This window comes from Phocoena sinus, chromosome 2 (genome assembly GCF_008692025.1).
Source record: "Phocoena sinus isolate mPhoSin1 chromosome 2, mPhoSin1.pri, whole genome shotgun sequence".
Lineage (NCBI taxonomy): Eukaryota > Metazoa > Chordata > Mammalia > Artiodactyla > Phocoenidae > Phocoena > Phocoena sinus.
This window is the reverse complement of record NC_045764.1, coordinates 60668686-60689031: the sequence shown is the minus strand read 5'-3', so window position 1 is coordinate 60689031 and position 20346 is coordinate 60668686. Positions and strand designations below refer to the sequence as shown.

The 20346-nt window shown below is 54.7% G+C and overlaps 1 protein-coding gene across 3 annotated transcripts in view; it reads left to right on the top strand.

The window, feature by feature from the left end:
* The window catches only part of LINGO1 (leucine rich repeat and Ig domain containing 1), a 203400-nt gene that overhangs the window by 1834 nt on the left and 181220 nt on the right, over positions 1–20346 (top strand). The window lies entirely within an intron of this gene.

The window sequence follows — 20346 nt, the reverse complement described above, 5'->3', positions numbered from 1 at the left end:
TGTGTGTGTGTGTGTGTGTGTCCCTGCTCCTTCTGCTCCGTGGGACAGGCGGCTGGAAGAAGGGAACTGCCGGCAAAGTGCATCCCATCAGCCCTGGCCGGCAGGAGCTCCCAAGAGGCTAGGGATTGGAAGGGGAACCTCTAGGGCCCCAGCATAGTGCCACCCCCGCCCCCCATCCCCGCTTTGCTTGGAGCCATGATCCTGCGAGCCTCACTCAGTGTGATGAGATTGTGGTTGTGCTGTACTCCGGTCCCCACCTCCACCTTCTTGCGTCTCCTCCCGCATTCCTGTCCACTGCTGACTACTTACAGGAAACTTCCTAGCTACCCCCCACCACCCCGCCATGCCAGCCCTGCCCCTGGAGAAGCTAGGATGGGGAGATGTGGTCCAGGATGGTGCCCTGAGAGGGAGGGAGGCCAGTGTCCCCAGGAGTGAGAGGCCCAAGAAAGGGTCAGTATTCAGGCCCCCTGCAGGCCCCTCCGCATTACCAAATCCTCCCTGCTTACAGGCAGGTTCTTCCTCCTCTAGGAAGCCTTCTCTGATTGCTCCCAATCCTTCCTTTTGGCTTGGGATTCTGGGCTGGAGAAGCTGAGTTCCCCAGCAGCCCTTGTCCATGTGCCCTCCTTCTTGGCATTCAGTGTATGAGCCTGTGGGGTCAGAAGTCTTGTTCTCAAGCTAGATGCTGGGTGAAGGATCGTGATGTTGGGCCAGTCAGTATCTACCTGGGTCTCTGGGGTATGGTAATATCTTATTTGACCAGTTTTCAGGCTTAGACCTCATTTCCACTTCCACTACCCTTTCTGGAATCTCTCTGCCACCTTGTAAGAAGAGGATTTTGAGGCAGAGATGGAGACAGGAGAACTGCAGTCTCAGGGCAGCCCCTTTCACTGTGAAGGTATCCTTTAAACCTGGTCTTTGGTGAGGTGGGGAGGGGGCAGGGAGGGCCCTCAAGCCCTCTTTATTGACTGGGCAGCAGGGCTCTGGGGGCCTGCTGCTGGAAGGTCTCCCCAGGGCAGCTCTCCTGCTGCCTGTGACCAACACCCTCTCCAGATGGGCAGGGAGGTTGGTGCAGCCACTCTCAGCCTGATTCTCCCTGGCTTGACCCCAGCCTCATTAATCTTTGCCTCCTGGATCTGGGGCCAGAGTCTGCCTGGGCTCTGCTTGATGGTTTGCAAACCTGGTTCTGGCACTGGGATGTCAGTATCATTCTGGGAATCAGAGTGGTTTCCCAACCCCAGCCTGGCACTCTAGGTCCTCCTGTTTGGGCCCTGGAACCCTTCCCACTGTCTCAGGATTTCTACCCTGGAGTCCCTTTGTGGGGCAAAGAGCTCACCCTCAGGTGAATGGGCTCTCCACATGGAGGTCTAAATGTGCATTGGCGGGGATGGCGTCTGGTGACTACCGGGACCACTTCCTTCCCAAATGGCCCACTTGAGACATAGGCGGCTAGAGTAGCTATCAACTCCAGGCAGGCTTCTGTGACCGTTCCCCCCAGCCCAGTCCCGATGACAGCCTAGACTCATCTCCAGGGCCACTCAGGCCCTTGAAGGCCTCTGGTGGGGAGGCTGCTGCCCAGGAGTGACCAAAGCTCATCCTGGGGCTGGGGGTGGTGGTGGTGGCTTGCTGGGTCCTGTGGCGGCTCCCTTAGCCTCTTTGCTGGCTTCACTCTGGGGCAGACTCTCTCTGCCTCTACCCCTTCCTTTCTGCCAGCTCTAGCTGACTCAGTCTTTCTTAGCTGTCATTTCTCTCTCTCTCTCTCCCCACCTCTTTACCCCTTTGTCCCTGTGTGGCTCCCTGAGTCTGGACTTTTGTCTCCTGTGTGCTGACCTGACTGATGCCCTGGTTGATACCCACGTGGCTGGAGCATGGCCAGATGTCTACTTCGCACCCCCCCCGCCCCCTACTGCCCCCAACTGCCCCCAACTGACTCCAGCAGGATGAGCCCTCCATATGGGACCTCAAGCCATGGAGAGGGAGAGAACATGGTACCTCTTTGGCCCCAGATCTGTTTGTTAGGGGTGAAAATCCCAGTCAGGTGCTCGCAGCCCCCACTGTCTTTTTAAAGACAGCCACTCCCCTCCCTAAACCTCCTGACTGGGAATGGGTAGTGCTCAGTGTGGCCCCCTTAATTTCCGTGTCCAGCCAGGCCCTGGCCCTGCAATGTTTGTGTTTTTTTTTTTTTTTTTTGCAGTACTTGGGCCTCTCACTGTTATGGCCTCTCCCGTTGCGGAGCAGAGGCTCCGGACACGCAGGCTCAGTGGCCATGGCTCACGGGCCCAGCCGCTACGCGGCATGTGGGATCTTCCCGGACCGGGGCACGTACTCGTGTCCCCTGCATCGGCAGGCGGACTCTCAACCACTGCGCCACCAGGGAAGCCCCTGTGTTTTTAAATTATAACAAATTCAGTGATAAGTTGTTGATTGGGCTGGGCCCTTGGGTGACTTGAAAGGGTAAAGTTACCCCTGACCACTCAGGCCTCCTTTTGAGGGAACTGGGGGCCACCCTGGCCCATCAGAGTCTCTTCTGCGGACTTCCAGGGCCCAGACATCTGCTCCCAAGAACCATGTCTTGCTTGGCCTTGCTCTTTACTGCCTGGAACCCTTCACTTGGGACTCACTCCACATTGGGGGCATCTCCTGGTTTGAGGCCTGGGCTGAGTACTGGGGGTACTGATGACAAACCTGGGCCCCTCCCTGGGTGGGCTGTCCCTGAAAGGGGTCACAGACATTGACCCACACCCCTGGGTATGAGGCAGACTGGGCTGGGCCCCTGCAGAGGTATGGGGCAGGGAGGCTGGCAAGGGGTTATTTCAGATGGACCGGAAGGGCTGCTGCAATTTGACCTGTTGGGATGTTTCTGGCACTTGGTAGATGCTCAGTAAATACGTTGAATAAGTGAATGAATGGAGCATGTGACCAAGTGAGGGCTTTCCAGGCAGATGGCTTAGTGTTAGCAAAGGCACGGAGGTGGGAGGCGCCAGGCATGGGTGGAACATGTTTGCAGTGGAGTAGTTTATGCAGGGGCACAGCAGGCACAGAGCAGGTTGGCACAAGACGGAGGAGGATCTTGAGTGCCCGACTGAAGAGTGTGGGCTGATTCCGTATTCAGGGGTTGTAGGGTTGAAGTTCTGGAGGGACGCGATCAGATTTGCAATTTGAACCTCTCCCTCTGGTGGTCGGGGGAGGGGTTGGCCAGGAGAGCCAGAGGCAGGGAGGCAGTCCTGAGGCTGCTTTGGGAATCCAGGCTGGTGCTGAGGGCAGCAGCAGCGGCAGGCACCTTGTCAGCCTTCACCCTGATAGCCAAGTGGCCGTGCATGGTTCCCCTTTGATGGAGGATGGAGAGAAATTCGGACTGGGTGGGGAGCCGGGTGGGGTGATGTAGGCCATCAGAGTGGGGCAGGGCCTCGGTTATCACCACTCCCACCTCCTGGGCATGCAGAGATGGCAGGCATCCTGGAGTCATAAAATGAGCCTTTACTACTGGCCCTCCCACTGTGCACACTTGAGCAAGTCCCTGAGGTCCCTTGGGCCTCAGTTTCTATGTCTATAAAACGGATACATTTTTCTCCCTGGATACCTGGAGTGAGTTTGGGTGGAAGTTAGTGACCTTGGAAGTGGAATACAAAGGGAAGGCGTAGAGGGGTGGTCAGCATCACTGTTTGACAGAGGAAGAGTTTGAGGCCCAGAGAGGGGCAGTGACTTACACAAGGTCATAAAGCAAGTTGGGGGCAGGGCGTTCCAGCCTGGGGTTTTCCTGGCTGCGCCTGTGGCCTGCCAGGGCAGTGGTGGGCGGGGAGGCTGGGGCCTCGGGGCCTTTGCAGAGGACATCCTCAGGCAGTTGCTTTGGCAGTCCAGCTGTCAGGGAGCGTATGGGGCCATATGGCCACATCAGGGGAGACACCAGCTGCTGAAGGAGAGATAGCGGCTGCCACCCTGACCTTCTGGATCTATGTAGGCACTGCCAGCCCCCAGGGTCAGGGCGGGAGGGGGCCAAAATGGGACCTCAGTGTCCAGGTTGGTTTGGACATGGAGGCGGAGCCTTGGCAGGTGTTCCAGTTCTGACACCCATCTGCCAGGGCAGCCGGACAGGCGGCTCCATGCCCAGGACTGATCCAATTGGCTCAAGACCAGCTGTGCCAGCCACCCCCATCCCCACCCCCATTCCCCATGCCGCTCCGATGGCCCTGCTGGTCCACAGGCCATGGGGTGGGCACGGCGCATCTGATGTCAGGGTCTCAGGCCTCAGCAGTGTATGTGTGTTACATGCAGCTCAGGTGTGGACATGCAGCCTTACCCTGAGCACTGATTCTGTAGCTCTGAGATTTTGGGGTGTGGAAATGGACCCCTCAATCAAAGGGCCTGGGCTTGGATGCCATCTGGAATCAAGTTTGAATTCTGACTCAGCTCCTTCTGAGTGGGATGAATTCGGGCAAATCACTTTTCTGAGCCTCAGTTTCCTCATCTATTATGGGAGAACGATACCTACCTTGTAGGGGTGTCATTAGTGTACTTTGAAATAACACAGGTAAACTGTGCACTAGCTTGATACGCTGAAGAATCTCAGTAAATGTTAGCTCATGTTTTGCCCTCTGCTGGGAGAGGGAAGTGAGTCCTGTTGGAGGTTCAATCTCCAGGCTGAAGTAGAGAGGAGACTTATTATTTTCCAGGACAAAGTTTGCTTTATAGTTTTCCATAAGTTTTTATATTCCCTTCCTCATTTAGTCCTCATGGCAGTTCTGTAAAGTAGGCAGAGAGCACCGACCCATTTCACAGATGAGGAAGCTTGGAAGTGATTCTCCAGAGTCACACAGTGAGTTGGCCTTTACCCTGTCTCTGGATTCCTGGTCCAGGACTCTTGCTCCATTGGTATGCTTCCCAAATTTTGAGGGGCAGTGGCTGGGGAGAAGTGGGTCTGTCTTCAACAAGGTCTGTCTAGACCAAGCTTGGGGATTCTAGAGATTCCCTGCCTAGCCCTGTTTATATTATAGGTGCAGGGACAGGCTGCCATGGTGACAGCAGCCAGTCCCAGCTGGAGTTAGTATGGGGGATGCTCAATGGGGCAGCATTTGCTGTGCTTCTGTCTGGCCAGCACAGGTTAGCGGTGGCGGTGACAAGGAATGAGGAGGGGATGGGCCTTGGGCCCATCTTAGACAGCCTTGGGCCATGCCAAGGCAAGCAGGGCTCAGCCTTCTGGGCCGGGTGGGGAGAGCACTGGGTTCTGCCAGCTGTGTGACCTTGGCCAGGTCACCGTTTCCCTCTTTGAGCCTCAGCTTCCCTCTTTGTAAACTGCAGATAATTCTCTCCCAGCCTGCCTCAAAAGGCTGTGTTTGAGACTCTACTATAAATATGTATTTTTATACAAACAGCATCTTCCACAGCTGTGAGTCCAGGAGTCCCCAGTCCTACATCTGACGGTCCTGTAATCATACAGCGATTCACTTGTTGGGTGCTTCCTCTGGGCCTGGCTGTGCTGGCTGCTATGGGGACAGAGATGAGTAAGACCAGCCCCCGCCCTCTTAGGGCGTGCAACCTGGCAGTAACTGTGGACGCCGTGGCATTTAACGGTCCTTCCAAACACATGCTTGTTGTCATGCTCCTACTCAGCGCCCTTCAAGGGCTTCTTATTCCCTCAGACTCTGGCGTTTGGACCCCTCAGTGTTTTGCACTGTCTGACTCTCTCTCCCAGCCATCTCCCTCCATATTCCTCTGTGCACCCAGGCTCCAGCCAAATGCCACTCACTCTCCTTTTCGCACACGCTCTGGCTTTCCTTCCTCCAGGGTTTCGCTCTGCTGTCCCCTCTGCCTGATTCCTTCCTCTGTCTCTGCCCATAGATCCCACCCACTTTTCAACACTCAGCCCCAATGCCATGTTTAGAAACCCCTCCTGGTCACTCTAGCTGGGAGTAGCTGCTCCTTCCTCAGAACTCTGAGAGCAGCATATCTGCTTTACATTTTGCAAACGTTTGCTGTGTACCTACCATATGTGAGGCCTACTGTGTGCAAGGCCCGTGATACATGGCAGTTGGTCTCTCTTCATGGCCTGGGAATCCCTTGGTGACAGGGACTGGGCTTATCCACCCTGGGTACCTGGCACTTCCAGGGGACCTGGGGCCAGATGAGCTGACCAGGGGCATGTGGCCCATCCCTCAGGGCCTCGTCGGCCACTGCCTCTTCCGCCTCTCCTTTGTGCCTGGGGATGTGAGCTGGGCCTAGGACACCTGTTTGTGAAGCTCCAAGTTATGGGCGGCTTTTCTGCCGAGGTGCTCACGACAGACGAGGCCTTCTCTGCCTCTGCCTCTCCATCTCCGCCAGGCCAGGGCAGGGATGCCCAGTCACTGGCCACACGTAACTCTCCCTGAGGAATTGCATGGCATTCAGCAATTAGCGATCGAATATTTGGGGTACTGTTAACTCTTCCATTGTCGATTGGCAGAGGTGGACCTGGCCAACGTCGGTGTGGGTCAGCTGGGCCTGGCTGGGAGATTGTGATCACGGCCATTTATTCCTGACCAGGAAGCTTGTAAATAGGAACCAGAGAAAGGGAGGTGCTGGCCATCCTCTCTCTGATCTGTGCTGCCAGGGTTGGGATAGAGGAATGGGGAGGAGTGGGGAGGGGGCAGACAGGGAGCTTTTGCTCACTCCCACCTCCCTTTGTCCCCACCTTCTGTGTTCTGCTTCCAGTCTCTCCTGGCCTGAGTCTCAGCTTTCCCATCTGTTAAATGGGGATATCGGTCTCTGTGCGGTAACATTGTGCCTTTGAATGAGAAGGCTAGGCAGTCACTGACTTGTCATCATTTGTGCTTAAGCGGGGTGGGGGGCGACATTCAGAGGCTCAGAGAGGGTAGTGGCCACATGAGGATGGAGCCAGCATCACGATCTCTCGCCCAGGGCTGCTTTGCAGAAAGGACAGGGAGGTGGTGGGCCGGAGGGAGGTGGTGGGTCAGAAGACAACAGTCGCTGGCGGTGGTGGGATGAATTGGGAGGTTGGGCTTGACATATATACAATAATATGTATAAAATAGGTAACTAATAAGAACCTGCTGTATAAAAAAAAATAAAATAAAATTCAAAAATTAAAAAAAAAAGAACCTGCTATATAAAATAAATAAATAAATGAAATTCAAAAAAAAAAAAAGACGACAACAGTTGCTTCAGTAAAGCACTGTGTCTGGCTTCTGAATGTGCTAAGGCTTCTAAATGTTGAGCTAGGACTCAGTGGAATTTGTGCAAAAGCGATTTCTAGGGAAACCACATAAAGGAGATGGCAGGGGGGACGTTTAACCTACTTAAGAGATCCCGTTGCCTTTCAGGCCTGTCAGGAGCATGAGGCATTATTCGTGGGGCTCTGGTTCATGTGACCAACGTTTTTTTTAACTTTTCATTAGGAACATTTTCAAACATACAGAAAGATAGAGGGAATAGTGTAGGAAACTCCCATATACCCGCTCACCTAGATTTAACAGTTGTTGACATTTTGCTTTATCTTTTTCTTTCTGAAGTAGTTTAAAGTAAATTATAGACATCATGACATTTCACCCCTAAATATTTCAGCATCCATCTCTAAAAAATACAAGAAAATTTCTGTCTAACCTCAAGTGGTCACATATTTCATTTTATCCTTGAGAGGTGAGGATGCTTGAGAGATGCGGAGACTAAGGCCTGTGAGGTGACCTGCCCTGTCCAAGGTCACATAGCACAGAGCGGGAGGGGAGGAGAGGTGGGATCTAGGAGGCCGCTAAGGGTGTCAACCCATGATTGGCTGAGACGGTGGGGGGAAAGGGAGGGGGTAAGTGGTCTGGAGCCGGGCAGGTGGCTGGAGCAGAATCCCCCTCTGGGGGTTCCTCTGGCTCAGGCTGGAGGTTCCGCCTGGAAACAGGAAGTGAGCCTCTTTTAGAGTAACTGGGGCTCTTTTCCTTTTGTTTGCTACGGGGATTAATCAGGAACTATAGCGTCAGGAAAATCTAGAACAACTTCTTGTTTATTGTTTAATTTAGGAGACTGTTATCAGGCTCTGACCATGCAGGGCCAGGGGAGCCCCTGCTGGCACAAGGAGTAGGGCTGCCCCCACCAGCCGCCTTGGAGGCCAGTGGGGAAGGCATGGGGAGGGCTGCCTGGAGGGAGGGCTCAGGATCCTAGCTTGGGCAGCCAGGGGCTTTGGGGGAACTGGGGTTGTATGTGCTGTAGGGAAGGGAGGGCACTGTGCCTGGAGTCCAGGGGGCATGTGGGACAGCTTGGGGCCGAGCCTGAGATCTGGGCTGGGCTAAATCTTCTGTAGCCTAGAACAGAGATGGGAGGTGAGGCGCGGAGGGGTGAGCTGGGGCACGTGCAGAAAGGAGAGAGGGCTCTGGCTGCCTCTAGCCTCAATGAGGAGCCATGTTGGCTCTCCTGCCTGGGCCCACTTTCCTCCCTGGGGAGGGAGGATGGGTGTCCTCTGCCAGCCTAGGGTAGGTGCAGGTTTCTCTGGGATTCCTTGTCTCCTTGGGGTCAGGGTGATCCTGCCCCCCCCACCGGCACCCACAAATGCTTGGGACTCCTTTTTCTGCCCTTAGTGCCCTTGGTGACTTGGGAGCACCTCTTGACTCTGTGAGGGTCCCAGAGGTCATAGGTATGCAATTGGAGAATGTGGGAAGGAGAAGGCAGGCTCAGAGATGATCTCATTCTTTTAGGTTCCAGATAAGGAAACTGAGGCACAGGGAGTGGCCAACTGCATCTTGGGTCTCAATTGAAAAGCACTGCAGAGCCTAGGCAATTAAGTCAGACATCCCGCTTCTCAGTCCCAGGATCCCCAGCTCCTGGGCCTTGTGGGCTTGTGGTTCAGACAGACCAGTTCTCCCCTAGATGCAAAGGGGTGGAGGCGGGCCCAGCTGGGGAAGGGCTATCAGTCATCCTGGCGGTGGGCCCCAGGTTCTTAGGACCCGTGATCCTGTCTGCATGCACACGCACACCCCCCCGCCCCAGTTACTTACCAGTGGGGAGAATGGGTATGTAGGTTGGGGAGGAGGCTGCAGTAGGGTGTCCTGAGGCTCAGCCATCCAGGGCTCAGAGAGTCTTCATGTGCTCCCATCTCTGCCCCCACAATGAGGAGAGCTCTGATTAGGGCCAGGCTTACTGCTGGGCTTCTTTCTTGAGGACAGGAGTAGGGCCAGTGGGCAGGAGAGCCCCGTGGGAGGAAGGCAATCGGAGGGGAAGCAAGAGACAGAGACCTCAAAACACCTTCTGATTCCTGGTCTACAGCCCTGTGGCACTGCCAGATCCTATATCGAGGCTGTGTATTCTCCGAAGTTGGGGAAGGAGAGGAAGACACCCAACTTCCACCAAGTGGCTTGATGGGGGCTGTATGACCTGGGACATGCCACTACCTCTCCTGGATAAAATGAGGCAGGGAATGGACCTCTTCTGCTCTGAGAGTGGGGCAGGGAGGATTGGCCATGGCTGTTGGCCTGTCTCTTGGCTGGTCCTTTAGCACCCTGCTGGGTGGGCAGTGGGCTGGGAAGGATCACAGGAAATAGGGCAGGTCCTGTTGCCTCCACCTCCAGGCCTTCCCTCTGCTCTCCCAGTGCTGCGAGGTAGGGAGTGCACTGTGCCTGGAGTCCAGGGAGCAGGTGGACAGAACAAGCACACGTCCCCATGCTGACTGACTGCATGCTGGAACCTCGGCAAGGTGTTGGAAGAGCGCTACCCTTGTTAGTGCATACAACTGCCCTGCAAAGTGGGCATTATGGGTTCCATTTTACAGATGAGGAAACTGAGGATTAGAGAGGTCACCCAGCTGGTCAACGGTGGGACTGGGATTTGAGACCAGAACTACCCAGCTTTGCTGGACCACGCTGTCTTCGAGACTTGGTTTCTGCTCTGGGATTTACTACTAACTGCTGTTCCCTGGGCCTTGGTGTTTGCCTTTGTCCAGTAGGGCTGGAAGGATGGCTGAGGGATGCGCTGCAGCCACAGGCTGGAGGGAAGGCTGAGCCTCCAGTCACCTCATCCTGGCTTGGCAAATTCTCAGGGTTCTGACTGAGGCTTCCTGCTGTTCTTGGAGGAATCCTTCCTAAGCTAAGCAAAGTGAGAGGCTCCCTGGCTCTGTGCAGAGGGATTGGGCCTCTGAGTGTGCAGAGCCCTTCAGCACCTCCTCCACCCTCTGCTCTCAGCTGGTGTGTGCCTTCTGTGCATTTATCAGGTGATGACGAGATGGTGCGGGAGGCTGTGTGCAAGTGTATGGACCATCTTGAGGCCTGGAGAGTCACACTTGAGGACTGAACATGAAGTAGGGCAGCGGTGAGTTCATTGAACACCTACTAAATGTTAGTCATAGTGCCAGGTGCTTTACATACATTACCTCATTTAATCCTAAAAACAATCCCATGAGATATGTACCATTACTATTCCCATTTAACAGATGAGGAAACTGAGGCTTAGAGAGATTGAGGGACTTGCAAAGGTCACACGGTTAGTGAGTGGAGGAGCTGACATTTGAATCTAGGAACATCTGCTTCTAACAGAGACTATGTCATTTGTATGCCACACGAGGGGAGTCTGTGCTGCAGCTGGGACAGAGGAAGTTAGGGTTCAGGAAGATGCCGCTGGAGGCTGCTGTGTATTTGGAGAGAGGAGGACAAGGGGCAAGTGAAGGGTCCAGGTAGGGAAGGAACAGTTCAGTGGTAGAGGCGTGGTTGGAAGTCTAGCGTGCGGTCTAGAGCTGTGTGTCCTTGGCTCCGTCATCTGCTCAGGGTCTACACCCTCCAACCTGACTTACCTCCCCCTGAGGGGAGGGGTGCACACTCCTTATAGTCCCTCCTCAGGCTAAGGCCTGGAGGTGGGACTGAGTGAGGGTCCTCGGAAAACAGTCAGGGCAGTGTGCCCCGTAGGGAGCATCTGGAGAAGAGGCTGGAGAGGGGCCTGGGCTGTGCAGGCCTCAAATGCCAGCTCGGAGTGGTGATGTTCTCTGGATTTTTGAGCAGAGCCAGGTCTGAGGATTGGAGGGATGGATCTCTGATGTCTGGGGGCTGGTTAGTGGCTGTGGGCCATGAATGGTGGGGAAGGGGTGAGAGAGTAGGGGCATCTGGGGGCTTCTCCCCTCCTTGCCCCACGGCTCCTGTCGGGACAGGAGCGGTGGGGAGGTGACTCATCTCTCCTTGTCTCCCATTTTTTTGCCCTCCCTTTTCCTGCCTCCAGAGAAGTAGGAGTGGGGGTCTTTGGCCCCTCTCAGGCCCCTCCCTTGGAGGCTGTAAATATTTTATCTCCACCATCTCTGCTGCTAGAAATTGCTGCTTTTAACACTTTTTTTTCCCCTTTTGCTTGATACAAACGAATGCTGGAAAAATTCTGTGCCGGGCGCTCACTCTGTCTCTTCTGCTCGTGCCCAGAGTCCCCTCCAAAAACTTTAATTGCTTTTAAGCTGCCATAGTTGGCAAAAGCAGTTTTCTTTACATTATTGAGAAAGGAGGAAAATCCACCACGTTCTCTTCTTCTTTTTTTTTTTTTTTTATTCTAACCTTTAGTTTTGAGTTCCTCCTCACTGCTGCTAAGGCTCTGGGAGAGAAATGGAGAAGAAAGAGGTGTGGGCAAGGAGGCAGAGGCACCCTTGGACAGGGCATTTTGCCTCTCTGGGCCTCAGTTTTCCTATTTACAATGTGGTCGTATGTCTATTCATTGAACACACATTACCCTGAGTACGTCCACTGGAAGAACTTGAGGACAAGGACGGGCTCTGTCTTTGTTGCTGCATCCCCAGCACCCAGCACAGAGCCTGACACACAGTAGGTGCTCTATTAAGATCGTTGACTGAATCAGTGGCTCTACCGTGAGCCAGGCACTTTGCCAAGCACTGGGAATGCAGGGGACGAATCAGACGCAGCCCCTGTCCACTGGCTGAATGGAGGGGAGCTGCCACACAAACATAATTACCATATTGCTGAGTTGTAACATAGGTGGGTACAGGATACTTAGAAGCACAGAGCAGGGCTGGCCAGGGAAGCTGGGAAAAGCTGCATAGAGGAGAACTTGGGCTGCATCTTGAAGAGGGAGTAGGAGTTTGAACTGTGGCCAAGGAGGAGGGAGTTCCAGACAGGAAATAACATGTGCGAAGACCAGGGGTGGTCAGCGCTGGAACTGAGGGTGGGGTCAGGCCAGGGAGGAGTTGAGGCTGCCCAGATGGGCCTGAGTTACCTGGGAGAGCTTTGCATGGAGGTGGGGAGTTTGGACTTGATCCCAAGGGTAGTTTATAAGCTCCAGGGAAAACAGAGCTGTCAAGAAAGGAAAAGTAATCAGAGTATTCTATGTGGCTCAGCTGGGAAGCTTATAACTCTCTTCTTCTTGCAGGGTTGGAGGGGTGGGAGGGATTAGGGCCTTTTGGTCCTGGTAAGCCTGTTGGGGGCAGGGGGTGTAGGGAGGCTGGCAGTGTGAGTCTGAGACAGACAAGGCAGGGGACAGGGGACCCAAATCCTTATCTCCTCTGCTTGTGCTGGGGTGAGAGGCAGCCCAGGCTTTTCCTGCACCCTGGGGTGGGGGTCCCCCAGTGTAGCTGGGGAGGCAGGCGTCCAGTTCATAGGCCTCTGTTGCCATGGTCAGTCAGGTTTGCTTCGCTCTCAGTTCCTCAAGGTGTACAGCCCTTTACAATATATAAAGCCTGCTCACCTCTGACCCCTCAGAAGATCTTGGAAACTGTCCCCTGAGGTAGGCAGAGCAGGGGCCGTTCCCCACTGCCAGGTATAGGCCAGGTTTACCCCCAGGGTTCTCTAGGCAGGTGGAGATGGGGTGCGGATTTGAACCCAGGTCTCAGGGCCCCCCGCCCGCTGCCCGCACCACCTCTGTTGCGCCCCCATCCACCCCCAGCCCTCTCCTCTCCTCCCCTCCTGAGCCCCGTGCTCCTTCCCTGTTTGCAGAGCATGTGGGGCTTTTCAAAAGCATTAATGATAGAAAATAAATTGGAATCGGAGTGGAATCATCGCCGGGCATTCTCGGAGGACCGCCTCTGCCCTCGCGTGTCTCAGCCATATTGAAGCCAGCAGCCAGACCGGAATATGAATGAGTCCCGGGCCGGCATAGCTCTTAATCAGTCGGGGAGCCCTCACTGGCCAGACGGCATTCACCAGCAGCAAAGCTGTTTGCAATGAGGCCTCCGCAGCCACTGGGCATCACCAACCAGGACTGATTTCTCTGGGATGGAGTCAGAGTCCATGGCTGTGGAGGAGGGGTGGAGGGGGCCTGGTGCCTAGGTCCCCCACCCCCTCAAGCCCTCTGCTGGGGACACAGCTCTGAGGCCAGTCTGGGGTGTGGTCTGGCATCTCTGCCCAGGGTGGGGGGGCCCATATGAAACTGCCAGTGGCTCCTCAGGGTCTGGATTCCTCATCTGGGTATTCAAGTTCCCCTGTGTGAACTTGATTCTTTTTGTCCTGTCTCCTCCAGAAAGCCTTCCTTGATTACTGCCCAGCTCACAATGGGTTTTCTATTTTCAAGCTTCTTGTGGCCCCTGGAGCAGGGGTCTAAAGGGGACGGGCAGGTAATGAGTGGAGCAGGCTGGGTGTGAAGCAAAAGGGAGAGGTGGAGACTGTGGCAGTGTACAGGCATGTTTGGGAGCTCTTCCATGGACGCTTTCACACCCAGCTCTGCTAAGTAGTCTTTGCTCCACAGTCACCCTTCTCACTTTCTTTTGTTTTAAATTTTTTATTTTTGGCTGCGTTGGGTCTTCATTGCTGCGCGCAGGCTTTCTCTAGTTGTGGCAAGCGGGGTCTACTCTTCATTGTGGTGCACGGGCTTCTCATTGTGGTGGCTTCTTTTGGTGTGGAGTATGGGCTCTAGGCGCGCAGGCTTCAGTAGTTGTGGCACGCAGTCTCAGTAGTTGTGGCATACAGGCTCAGTAGTTGCAGCACATGGGCTCAGTCGTCGTGGCTCGCGGGCTCTAGAGCACAGGTTCAGTAGTTGTGGTGCACGGGCTTAGTTGCTCCATGCCATGTAGGATCTTCCTGGACCAGGGATCAAACCCATGTACCCTGCACTGGCAGGTGGATTCTTAACCACTGTGCCACCAGGGAAGTCCCCACACTTCTCCCTTTCCAACTAGCAAGGAGTTCCTTGAGGACAGGCCCTGGTCTCTGCCCCTGCAGCCTGTCTCCCCACAGACATGGGTATGGGCTGGGCACCCAGGCAAGTTTTCCAGAAGCCTCAGAGGCTCTGGGGACCTGGAGAATCACTCAGAGTAACCCTCTTGTTTAGAGATGGGGAAACTGAGGCCCAGAGATGGGAGGTTGGAAAGCGACCCTAAGCAGCCTGTGCATCTGTGCTCTTCGAATCCTCACAAGAGGAGTTTTTGTACCTGTGTTTTAGAGAGGGGGAAACTGAGGCTCAGGGTGTTTGGATCCAGGGTGTCCTGCCGGCCTGCATGTGAATCAGTGTGTTGGAGCCCCAGTGCCAGCTGCCTCTTTCTGGCAGGAATAGGGGTGCTGAGACAGGCACTGAGTCACCTGAGGGGGACGAGCTGCGTTTGTGCCCAGAGTAAGCCCAGCCAGGGGCGGGAGGCCTGGGATCCTGGCCCAGATCTGCCACCAACTCCCTGCGTGACCCAAGACAGAGGGCTCTCTCTGTGCCTCAGTTTCCCCAGGCCAGGCTGAGAGAGGCCCCTGGAGGGCTCAGAGAGAGTCCGGGGGGTTCCACTGAGCTCATATGCCTTGGCCTTGCTGTCAGCCCTGCTCAGTGCTTCTGTCCAGCCCTTGGGCTCCCTTGGCCCCAGTCCAGGATTGTAATGAAACCTCTTATTCCTGTACTTTCTGGGGTCACTGTCATGTGGGAGGTGGTGACACCCAAGAAGGTCTTGGACTCTGCAGACCTAGTCAGCAGTGTGGGGCAGCCGGGGCAGCCTGCCCCCCTACCCCAGGAGGGAAGAGGGTCTGAGGCCAACACCAGGGGGGAGGACTCCCAAATGCAGGACCGTACACACAGCCCTACAGCCCGAGCCTCACCCCTGCATGGCCCTGGCCCTGGCCCTTCCTTTCACGCGCTCAGAGTGGACTCCCAGGGTACACCTTGTGTAGCTCTGGGGTGTCAGATGGGGATACTGAGGCCCACAGAGTCTGAGAATGAGACTCAGGGTCGCCACTTGCTCACCCTGACCTCTGCCCGTCCAGCCTGTGCTCTCACCCCTGCACGACAAGGTGCTTCCCCGTTGCCGAGGCAGCCCCACTCACCTTGGACGGCTCTCGTGCCTGCTCGGAGCTAGCATCTACCCCATGGGACTCTCGCGGGGATCCTGGTTGGGGCCTGGAGTCGCAGAACCTGTCCTAGCCCCTGCCTTCCAACACCCCCATGGACGTACAGGCAGACACCGAGCCCCTGAGACCTCTGTCCTTAGGACGCCCAGCCTTGCTCCCTTCCTGCTCAATGGTTCTGAGTCCTTTTGGTCTGTGGGCCACTTGGGGAATCTGATGAAAGCCAGGGCCCTCGACCCGAAACAATGCACCCTCCCCTGCCGGCACCATATGCATAAAGGCACATCTAGTTTTGCGCAGTTTCAGCGCTCACAGACCTCCTGAGTTCCCCGTCCCAGGGGACCCCTGTTAAGAGCTCTGCTTTAATCGATTCCCAGGTGACATGGTTAATGTGACCTGTCGTGTTGTCCTAGGATGGGAAGCTAGGCGTGTCAGTCCCGTGGCCACGCTCTTGCGGCTCCACCCGGTGCCTGGCTGGGGCCTGAGTGCTGTGATAACCCACTCATTCTTTCCACAAACTTGAGTTCTTGATGCCTCCTCTCATTGGAGGGTAGGGCAGTATTGGGAGGCACTGGGTCAGGCATGAGGCTGAGAGTCAGTTGGGAATGGGTCTCTGGAATCTGCCACCTGCTCCTGGCCTCTCTACGGGCCTGCTGGCTGCCCAGACGCCCTAACACACACACACACACACACACACACACACACACACACACACACACACACACAGACTCTAGATGTAGACACGACGACACACACGCCCTCCACAGTCACTGCCGCAGACCCACACAAGCCCCCTCTCTCCGAGCACCGCACACCTGCACACAGCAGTGCCCTCTACCTGTACCCACGGGCTCGCCCCAGCCTCTCTCTGCACAGAGGGAAGCGCACCACAGCTTCCCTGTTGCTTTCCCTTCTCCTCTTTCCCTCCCTCTCCTTCCCTAGCACATGGGCCCTGTGAGAGCTCAGAGCTGGACCTCAAAGCCTCCCCTGGAGTTTTCTACCAAGGCCCTTCCCGTGTTGCCCTCACCCCCTGGGCTCCCCTGAGCCTCAGCCTAGGGTTCCCAAGACTGTGATGTTCCAGGGTTTCCTGGACACCTAGGGAAACCTCCCGCCCCAGCCCTGGGAGCCCTGCCGAGGAGCCAGAGGCCTCTAGCCCCGACCTGTCTGTACTGCCTGTGTGACTTGGGCCACCCTCTGCCCTGCTGGCCTTGGTTTGGGAGAGTGAAGGTATGGGCTCCACATTCTCCAGCTGAGGTTCTCAAACTGGTCCTAGAGCCCTGGTGTCCCTGAAGGGGCCTGGGGGCTATGGGGGTGGTGGTGGGGCTGCATAGGTCCCTCCCATTTCAACCACAGCAGATCTGCTCAGATCTGCATCTTATATTGGGTTCCTGGCAGGATTTAAAGAAAAAAATTAACTCTTTATTGAAAATTCAATAAGGCATCTTGTAGGCAATGGAGACCATGAAAACCCCCTCGTCCGCCACCTAAGAGGCGATCACTGTACAGTCTGGATATTATCCTCCAGCCTTTTGGGGCATAAACCAACAATCTGCTATTTATAAAAATGGGTTCCTTCTGAAATAGCATTATACAACTTGATTTTTGTTCATATTGTTATACATAGAGGTGCCTCCTTCTGTCAAAGGGCTGTGTGGCTGTGGAGTGTTCCATTGTATGGATGTGCTGTATTTTGTTTAAACAGTCCCTTACTGATAAACATTTAGGCCATTTCTTTTTTACTCTTACCAGCAATGCAGCTATGAGCATCCTAGAATATTTATATGTGAGTGCCTATGCTATCATTTCTGTAGGAGAAGCTCCTAGAAGTGAGATTACTAGGTGGTAGGGTGTGTGGGTTTAAAACGTTATTCAGTGCTGCCAAATTACACTTCCAAAGGTTGAGCCAATTCCCTCTCCTTCCGATGGTCCATGAGTGCTCATTTCCTCACATCCTTGCCAGCACTGGTTGTTATCAATCATTTACATTTTTCCCAGTCTGATGGGCAAAAAATGATATCGTGTTGTTTTCATTTGCATTCCCCTGATTGCTATAGAGATAGAACATCTTTTCATATGTTTATTGGCCAATTTAGTTCCTCCTCTTCGGATTTCTAATTCACTGCCAATTTTTCTCTTCTTTTGTCTTTTTTTCTTATTGATTTGTAGGGGCTCTTTGTATATTAGTGATATTTTCTTCCAGTGTCTCACTTGCCTTTTAACTTTGTTTATAGTGTCTTTGCTGTACAGATGTTTTTACGTGTTTATATAGTCGGATTTATCAAATTTTCACTTTATGGCTTCTGGATTTAATGTCTGGCATAGAAGGCTTCCCCCACTGCATAAGGTTTCATTTCAAATAAGAATTTTATTGCTGAGAAATCTTTGCAAAGCCCTGGTTTATGGGCTCCTCCTGGCAGCTGCAGCACTGGCTCTGGGGGAGGGAGGAATGGCCCCATCGGCCCATCCATTTCATCTCTCTGACTCTCTCTCTGTCCTCTGGCTTTGGGGAGACAGTTGCTCTTTTTTCGGGCCTCTGTCTCTCGTGTGCTCTGTTCCTCCCTTTCTGGGTCTCTACTGTTTTCCCATCCCCAGCTGGTTCCCCATTGAGCAGCGGTAATTAGGGATGTGAGATGGTGGCTGTGGCAGCCCTCAGTGGGTTGGGATGGGACAGTGGCTGTTAGGGAACATGCCCCCCTCATCCTCCGCCTGCCAGCGCAGCCCCAAGTCACATAGGCTGGCAGAACGGCCCCTGGCTCAGTTCTCTTTCTCACAGAAACTCATTTCCTGTTGGGAGGCTGAGGGAAGGCTCTGAGCTAACCCCGCTCCCTCCTCCACCAGGAAGCCATCCCAGACAGCCCCTTCCTCCACTTCCACAGCCCTGGACCTGGCCTTTCCCTTCTGTCCTCACTGCTCTTTCCCTGTCCCCTGCCTTCTTAGCGCTGAGCAACCTGGGGTCCACCTGGCCACCTCTCAGGGTCTTGGTTTCCGCCTGTGTGAAATTGGTTGTGGGCACATGTAACAGCTGCTGGGAGGTGTGGCCCATGTGGAATACAGCAGAGCTGGCAGGTCATCCAAGCCAAGCTCTGGAAGTTGTCCCCTCTTGCCCTCTCAGTACTACGCCCTCCAAAAAACCCACTACAGGAGAGAATTTGCGTGCTGCTGACAGAGATGGGGACTTGAATTCCACGAGTGTGATGGCTGATGACTAGGGCTCACTTCTTTTCTGCTCCACCCCAGGCCCAGTGCTATGCTTGGCTCATGGGAGGTGCCCAGGAAAGCAAGAATGAACAAGGAAAGAGTGAATAGTGCAGGAGGATGCTGAGCCTGGGGGAGGAGAAGGGCAGTCAGGGCACCAACTTTCTTTGAGCTCCTTCTGTGTAGCAAGGTACTTTTCTCATGGTTCCTCATTTCTGGGGATTGGGGGTGCTAATGGGGAGCACCCCATGACCTCCTGGAGGTGAGGGCAGGTGGGCTCGGTACTGTCCCACACTGCAGGCCTCTGTGTGGGGGCTGTAGGGGGCCTTGGGCTGAGGGAGCAGTTGGGAGACAAGTCGGGGTCTCTTTGAAGCACGACTCAGAAGCACATAACTGAAATCTCTGAGGTAACTTCCCTGGGCTCCTGCAGCCCCTTGGACTTCTGTCCCAGCCCCCTCCCCCGACTATGATGGCCTCTCTCCTCTCTGAGCTTCTGGCAGGCAGGGGTGGTGTCCTTCACATCTCTTTATCCCAGTCACCAAGCACATAGTAGGCGCTTACCAAAAGTAGAATGAATGAATGAATGAATGAAAAACCAGGGGTATTAGGTAGAGGGTTCAGGTCTGGGGAAGAGGAGACCTGGGTTCTGGACTTGACTTTTTGGCTGACTTGCTGGGTTGACCCTGACCCTCACTGGGCCTCAGTCTTTCCATCTGTACAATGGGCCTTTCAAGCTCTGTGATTCTGTGACTGTGTTGACCAGAGCAGGCACATGTCTCTATCTCTCTCTCTTATACACACACACACACACACACACACACACACACTTGCATATACACACGCCAGTACTATCCTCTTTGATCACAGTGTTTGCTGAGCACCTACTGGTGCCAGCTCCCCATAGTACTGAAGCCACTTTAGCAGCATCCTGAAGTGGTTGTTTCTGTGGAAGTCTCACATTCCACGGGGCATGTGTTAATTCTGTTGAAGACGCAGGCATCTGATTCCCAGGGCTCCCTGGGCTCCACTGAGGGGGTAAGGACCCAGGAGGGCAGGTTGGAAGCACCTCCCCCCACCACCACCTCTGCCATGGTCCTCATCATCCCCCTGGGCTGTGAGGCCTGCAGCTGGGATTTCATGTCCTTTCTAGGACTCAGCACACAGGCAGGCCTCGTGTCCAGGAGAGCTCACGGCTCCCACTGTGTCTCCTCCCCTGCCCCAAATCATTGTCATGCTCTGCCTGTGGTTGCATTTCCATAGCAACTCCTTGTGATGCCACGGTGGAGAGTGGGAGCTTCAGGAAGGTTTGGGAAGAAGGGATCAGGAGGCCCATTCATTATCATGGAACATGGCAGCTGGGTGCTTGGAGAGGAGCTGTGAGGATGATTTGTCCTGCCAGCTCAGGTGGAAATGGGCTCAGGGCTGCCAGCCAGGTGGTCCGGAGGCCTGCCCGGGACAGGGCTTTGCTGACTTGTGCCAGTCTCCTGGGAGCCAGCTTGGGCGTCCACTCAGGGTACCCCTGCCTGGATAGACCTGGCTTGGAGGACCCAGGCCTGAGGAACTGCCCAGGCTCTGGCTACCCCTCTGTCCCAGGCTAGTATCACTATGTCCTGTCCTGTCCTGTCCTCCAGGGTCAGCAGCCATTGGGAGGCATCCTTGGGACCTGCTGGCAGCAGGGGGCATAATTTGGGGCTGGTGAACTGTGGGGCTAGGCAGGCCTCTCTTATTGGGTCCACACTGCTTGTGGCTCTGTTGTCAGGAGAAGAAAGCCAAGGTGGACCCTGAAACCGGCCCAATTCTCTGTCTCTTTCTTGGAGGAGAAGTTTACAGCCCATGAAACGAGAAGACTTGCCTTTAGAGAGTCCCTCCATCTTCACCTACCATATAGCTAGAAATTCCATCTTTGCATGTTAGACTTGAGGGAATGTTGACTTTGGGAGAGACTCAGAGGCCT